Source organism: Petaurus breviceps, unplaced genomic scaffold (assembly GCF_028583685.1).
Source record: "Petaurus breviceps papuanus isolate PSGF00001 unplaced genomic scaffold, PetGlider_PUasm1.0 174, whole genome shotgun sequence".
In the NCBI taxonomy this organism is placed as follows: domain Eukaryota; kingdom Metazoa; phylum Chordata; class Mammalia; order Diprotodontia; family Petauridae; genus Petaurus; species Petaurus breviceps.
The window spans coordinates 35,521,712-35,528,767 of record NW_027185761.1 but is presented as its reverse complement, the minus strand read 5'-3'; the positions used below and the strand labels follow the sequence as shown (position 1 = coordinate 35,528,767).

At 48.0% G+C, this 7,056-nt stretch overlaps 1 protein-coding gene and 1 pseudogene across 1 annotated transcript in view; both read left to right on the top strand.

Annotated features, from left to right (window-relative positions):
• Positions 1 to 7,056, top strand: part of CNTN6 (contactin 6) — a 517,724-nt gene that overhangs the window by 262,056 nt on the left and 248,612 nt on the right. The gene's annotated exons all lie outside the window — the stretch shown is intronic.
• Positions 1,287 to 3,633, top strand: LOC138158307 (CMP-N-acetylneuraminate-beta-galactosamide-alpha-2,3-sialyltransferase 2 pseudogene; annotated as a pseudogene).

The following is a 7,056-nucleotide window of genomic DNA, read 5'->3' as shown; positions in this document are numbered from 1 at the left end:
AGAGAGAGAGAGAGAGAGAGAGAGAGAGAGAGAGAGAGATCGAGCAAGCCAGCAGATAATACGTTTTAATCTTCATTCAAGCTTCAAAGTTCTTTCTCTGGATATGAACAGCATTTTCCATCATGAACTTTTTGGTGTTGTCTTATATCCTTGCATTGCTAAGAAGAGCTAAGTCTACAAAAATTAGTCATTGAACAACGTGGCTTTTACTGTTTACAATGCTCTCCTGGTTCTGTTCACTCAGCATCAGTTCATTCAAGCCTTTCCAGGTTTTTCTGAAGTCTTCCTGCTCATTATTTCTTATTGCACAATATTATTCCATTACATTCATATACCACAACTTGTTCAGCCATTGCCAATTGATGGCATCCCCTCAATTTTCAATTTTTGGCCAACTGTAGCAGCAAGCACCCTAGCATACCCAGGATAGCTGCTAGCACAGGTTCCTAGATCCACTTTTTTAAAGGAAGGCAACTCAAAATCGGTTAACAATCTTACTTTTATCAAACATATATCATTTACCTAGTTCAGGGGAAAAATGCAGCACCCTGAACTTCAGAAAATACAAACAGAAGCAACTCAAAATAACAGAAATAGATCAGCAGACAGGGCTTCCACCTGTCTGACCATTACACCCATACTTAGTTACCAGAGAAGGAAGCACCAACATCTGGGTTTTCAAAGGGGGAGGGGGGCTCAAAGCCTGCCCAAAGTCTCATCTGGCCAAATCACACAACTATTCCCAAAGTGAGCCCCAAAGCAAAACCTCACATCGGGTTATATATAAAGCCCTTTCCTGACTCAGAGAATGTAACAACCCTCTTGACTCACTGCCCAATCACAAAGTAACAAGCATTCCTGAAAAACAAGCCTCCTGCCACAGGCTCGGTGTGACCATATTAAGCCTTTTGGGAGCAGAGTATATTTTCAAATCAGGAAGGGTCTCAGAGTCACTTAAGCCTATCAAAGGGCAGGGAAGATCTTCAGATTCCCATTCCCATAACACCAACACACACAAAAAAGCTGCTATACATATTTTTGTACATCTGAGTCCTTTTCATACTTTTATCATCATTTTGGCATACAGACTTAGAAGCAGTATTGCTGGGTCAAAGATTATGCACTGTTTTAGAGACCTTTTGACATAGTTCCAAATTGTTCTCCAGAATGGTTGGATCAGTTCACAACTCCACCAACAATACATTAGTGTTATGATTTTCCCACACTTCCAACATTTGTAACTATGTTTTGTCATGTTGGTTCATATGATACATGTGATGTGGTACATGAGAGTTGTTTTGATTTTCATTTCTCTAATCAATAGTGATTTAGAGGCTGCCACTGATACCACTGCTGCTGCTGCAGCCACTTCGGGGCGGGGAGGAGGGGAGGAGGGGTTTGGTAACGACTACTGCTTGCACCAGCATAAGCACGGAGATCAGCACGAGCACCCTCAGCACTGCACCGAAAAGGAGGATGAAGAGGAAGACACAGCGTGAGGCTGCAAGGATGTCACCCAGACCTGAATCTGACCAGCTGCAGCTTCCAGGGGATTGCTGAAAGTACTTCCAGCTGAGGACATAGACCCCAGGGAGCAGGAATGGGCAGAGAGACAGCTGAACCCCAGCCAGCGCTGCTGGGAAGAAGACAGAGGAGAGACCAGAAGGGTGGCTAGTGCATTCGCCAGTAATGGGGGAATGGTGTCTCTGGACTGAGCCCTTTGCAGTCAGTTGGGCAGCCTGGGCCAAGGTGTTTGCAGACTCAGAGGCAATGAGGCTCTGATGGAAGAGGACAGGGCAAGCTTTGAGGTAACATGGAATGTCGTCACCCTCCACTGAGTGTCCTTGAAACCTCATCAGCCTGCTGAGGTTGTTTTTTTTTTTTTTCCAGTCCTCTAAGAATCCAGGGCCTGGTCCTCCACTCTCCTTGCCCAGAGGGGATCAGGATCAAGTGAACTCAGGGACACATCTCTAGTTCTCTGAAGCCTCTTTGTGCCCTTTTCCACACACCCAGTCCTGCTTGTTAAGGTTTCTATTTTGTTTGGAATCCTTGGCTTCCCCAGGGGGACAGAGCAAGCTCCCCTGCAGCAGGGGAGGGAGGACAGCCTCAGAGTCTGCACTTGAACCACAGGGCTCTGGGGGTTTCCCAGACTGGACTATTCCAAATCACCAGAGAGGAGGTTTCCTGGAGCTCGTACCCAGCAATCCCAAAGGACTAGAGGGTGAGAAGGAACTGAGCTCCCCCTCTGTGGGGGAGCTGAAGATGCATAGCCCCTGTGGCCCAGCTAGTGGCAGGTTGGGATATAACCTCCATAGTCTCAGGTGCAGAGGAAGCCAAGATTTCCTGATTTGTCTTTTTCTCACCTCTGAGGGAGAAAACAGGTTTCCCTGTTGACCTCCTCCTTCGTTATTGTGGCTCAGTACTCTATAATCTTCCTTTGCTGTATCAGACCAAGTGGGCAGCTCTGGGGCCAGACGGTGAGGGAGGGACCCTGTTGACCCCTGCCCTAGCAAGGGGTCTGGTCCCCCTTGCCCTGGCCTGGTTCCTCTCCAAAGCCTTTCTGCTGCTATTCGTCATGTCTCTCCTCTTCACCTATTCCCACCACAGCATGGTCACCCTGCCCTACCTGGACTCTGGAGGTCTTGGCAGCACGCACTGGGTGAAGCTGGTGCCAAGCTACGTGGGCCTGCAGCCGCTCAACAAGGGGGTCTTCTGAGTAAGAGCTGTGCCAGCCACTGCTGCATGGGGGACACTGGGGACTCTGACTGGTTTGACAGTCACTACGATGGCAACATTTCCCAGGTCTGAACCAAAGAAAACATGAATCTTCCCCTAGACATCCAGTGTGGTGGATGAGGCTGCAGCCCCAATTCAAATTGCACACCACCAATGAGGTGCTAGAGAAGCTCTTGCAGATTGTGCCAGGGGAAAACCCTGACCGCCTCCAGCAACAAGTGCCAGCGCAGGCGCTGTGCTCTGGTTGGAAACTCAGGCAATCTTCGAGGCTGTAGCTATGGGAGGGTCCTAGATGAGCACAACTTTATCATGAGAATGAACCAAGCTCCAACAGTGGGCTTTGAGCAAGATGTTGGCAGCCGGACTACCCATCACTTCATTTACCCAGAGAGTGCTGAGAACCTGCCTGCTAATGTGTTAGCTTTGTGCTGGTCCCCTTCAAGGCCCTGGACTTGCTATGGATTGCCAGTGCCCTGTCCACAGGACAGCTGATTCACCTATGCTCCTGTGAAGTCCTTCCTCTGCATGGACAAGGAAAAGGTCCAGATCCCACAACCCTGCCTTCTTCAGGTATATTCATGCCAGGTAGACAGAGCATCATGGGTGCTACCCCTCCACTGGCATGCTGGCCCTCTTCTTTGCTTTACACATGTGCTTTGAGGTGAATGTCTACAGGTTAGGGGCAGACCGTGGAGGCAATTGGCACCATTGCAGGGAGAATAATCCCTTTGCCGGGGAGTTTCAGAAGACAGGGTACACGAAGCCCACATCATTGACATGCTGTCCAAGGCCACCAAGATTGAGTTCTATGGGGCAACTGAGACTGTCCACCCAATTTGTACCTTTCTGCTGCTGTGGCCAGAGGCACAAGAGACCCATTGTTCTCCCTCTAGCTGAAGCCTGGAGGCCTCTTATGAGGCACCTGCTTTGTTCCAGGAGTGTTGCAGTTCCCCAGTCAATCATGAAAGATTCCCCTTGGAGTCTCTGAAACTAGTCAGGAGCATCTGTCTTCCCTCTCCCCAATTATAAGAAGTCTGGAGAAAGGCCGGCTTCTGGCCCCAATTACATGGTGATGGAATGGAGGCTTTTGTTCTCCAAACCAATCATTAAGGACTCATGGGTGAGTCTAGTGCCTGGGACCAATGATTGCTGTGACCCAGGGGCTCTGGCAGAGGCCAGTGACCTTCAGAGTCAAGCCAGTGGCTACGTTCCCCTCCTACATTATTATTATTATTATTTTAAATTTAAGGCAAACCAGTTGGTTTAAACAATCGCTATGGTAGAAGCCACAATGGGCAATATTTAAGACACACCAGAGACTGGAGATGAACAGAATTCATTGAGTTAATTCCCCCAGATGAAGAAAGCAGTGTCCCTATTTCAGGAGACCCATGCTATCCAGGGAGGAAGAAGCCTGGGGGCCCTTCATAGCCCACCCAACCATGAGTGCTTGGGAAAGTAAATTTCTCCCTTTCACTGTCATCATATTGTGGCCAGCCCTTCTCTGGCCTCTTTGGAGAGGAAAAGAGAGGTATCACACCAAGGCTGTTTCTAAGATGTAATCAGATTGTTTAGGGAAAGATGGCACACTGGCCTCTTGTGCTTGTGGGTAGCTTTGACCAAGAGGTCAAGTAGGAGCCCTTCCACAGCTCTCTTGGAACATAACAACAATTGATCCAGGATATTTCCTTTATTTCCTCAGGGTTGGAGGGTAGCATAGACCCCACTGAAGCAAAATGCAATCATAGTGGGAACCCTGAGCCCTCAGGGGCTGTGGGTGCCCTCATTCTGATTCTCCCATCTCAACTTCCTCACCCCTTGGATCAGCATTTAACTGCCTCCCTGTGGGACAGACTTACCTGGAGCTACCAACTTCTCACTTGGGAACTTGGCTCCTCCCTGGGGGCTGGGGATGGAGAGATCCTGGAGCTGGGGTGCAAGGATTATGCTCCTAGGCACTGGGGGGAAACCCAGGTACCTCAAAGCCAACAGGCTTGCAATCCACAATCACTCTAACTCCTCCTGTTCTCTTTCTTGGCCCTTGTCCTTCACTCTTCTGGGCACCCTGGGGTGCATCAAGGGGATGATAGAAGCAAAGAAATCCCCCTGGGATCCAAACCCTAAAGTTTCTGCACTACCCAGACCAGCTCTGGGGCGCGACCCTCTAATGCCAAGCAGAGGCAAATTCCAAGGTTAGGAGTAAGAGCATAGTAACTCTATTTTATTGAGTGACAAATTAAGGCAAAACATTCACAGAACAGAGAAAATCAAAATACAGCATTTACCAAGTGTGATTCAATAACTTCCAAGCACTACTCCACTCCTGGAAAGTACATTCATTTAGTCAATCACAAAGTCTCTCTTTTCAAATGGAAATTAGTTTCCAATCATAAACAAAATACATTAATTTGGTCAGTCACAGAGCACAAAAAAAGTACAAAGTTTCCCACTCCTATATCACAACTGAATTACGATTATCATCAGTGAATGCCAAGCACCTTCTCAAAAGGGGCAGTAGAGAGCACAAAGGCCATCTACCCCTGAGCTACAACAAGGTTAACATGTCATCACAGCATTTAATACCCAGAGAGGTCTTTTCTTCATCTTGACCCGAGGCAAGTTCTCAGCAATCTCTGTTCCTAGGGAGACAAAGTTTAACAAAGCCACAAGATACTTTGCCAGTGTCCTCATCAATTCAGTCTCTGTGTGCAGAACAGTCTCAGGACCGCTGACAACATCAGCAAGACCCTCTTCCTGGATTTCTGTAAACATACAACAAGAAAATCCTTCTTCAGGGCTTCGGAACCAACAGCAATGTCACAAGACATATGTAACAAAAGCCCTGTCCTTTACCAGCAGACAAATCTGGCAAAACAACATCAAAACAGACAGGCAGAATACTGGCATCACAGACATGTCTCCTCAGTCCTTGGCAGCTCTGGGTGGCAGCTCTCAAAAGTCCTGAATAGCTCTAACTGGCCCTCAGAAATTCTCTGTCTCTGTCTGTCTCTGTCTCTCTCTCTCTCTGTCTCTGTCTCTCTGTCTCTGTCTCTCTCTGTCTCTGTCTCTGTCTCTCTCTGTCTCTGTCTCTCTCTGTCTCTCTCTGCCTCCATGGTACTGCTCCCAAAAGTTCTTCTGTCTCTCTCTGCTTGGGCCTCTCTCTAAATCCATAACACCAGCTCCTTCCAGTTCAGCCCTCTGTTTTCACATCAACAAGTCCATCCCACAAGTAGGATTCACAAGCTCTGGGTTTCAATACTCAACCAGAAAACCAAGCCAATACAGGGGGATCTTTAAATTCCATTACTATTACAGACCCTTCCAGAAAGTTCTAGCTAAGGGGCTCTAACAACTCATCAGCTTGGTGCATGCATTTCTTCCCTCTTCTCCCCACCATGCCAGGCAGGTGAAAGAAGCATGTTGGCTAGGGGTGTGTGTGGGATCTGCTTCCATTTCACAAAGTAGCTAACCTGAAGCTGCCAGCCTTGGCTTGGGCACCAAAGGGGAAGGTAGTGCTTTGTTTTGTTTTAAGCTAGACGTGTAACTTAGCCAGGAGCCTTGCTGGGTGGGGGGGAGGTGGGCCCACCCCCACTGTATGCCTTCTCCACATCATCCCTTCACTTTTGGTGTCTACCCACCCCTCCAGCCTGTTTCAGCTTTGGAAGGGGAAGCCAAGGGTTCCATTCTGACTATCTGCTTTCTGACTTAAACTTAGCTATCTCCCCAAGGAAAGACATTGGTTGGATGTTAGCCCTTCATAATCAGGGAATCTTGGGAAGGGAGGGAGCAAAGGCTTCTGTGAAGCTGCCCTACCTCCTCCACCAGCACTAACACAGTCTCCACAATTCACACACACACACACACACTCACACTCATGTCCTCATGGCCTATTTTAGGACAACAGGCCTTTCCAGAAGGGCTGAGAAAACCCTGAGCTGATGGGCCTGGGCAGTGTGGGCCTCTCTCCCAGTCAGTCCCAAGGGAAGGAGAATAGGAATCAGATGATTAGCACAGGGCCGATTTTGCTGCTCTGTCATTGGGAACAAGGCCTCCCCCAGAGGAGTGACACAGGGGGCTTGCTAATCCCCTCTTAAAACCTGTTGAGGAGGCTGTTTTGAGTGTTTAGAAGATGGGGAGAAAAAGCAGTCATTCCAAACAGTATTGAAGGAAGTAATTTATTTCTTTTATATCATCATAGAATCCTTTCTGGGAGATGTGGGTCCCATCAGCTGGCCCAGATCTCCTTTTCTGCTATAGTTATTTAAATGAATACTTCTTTCTTTCTTTCTTTCTTTCTTTCTTTCTTTCTTTCTTTCTTTC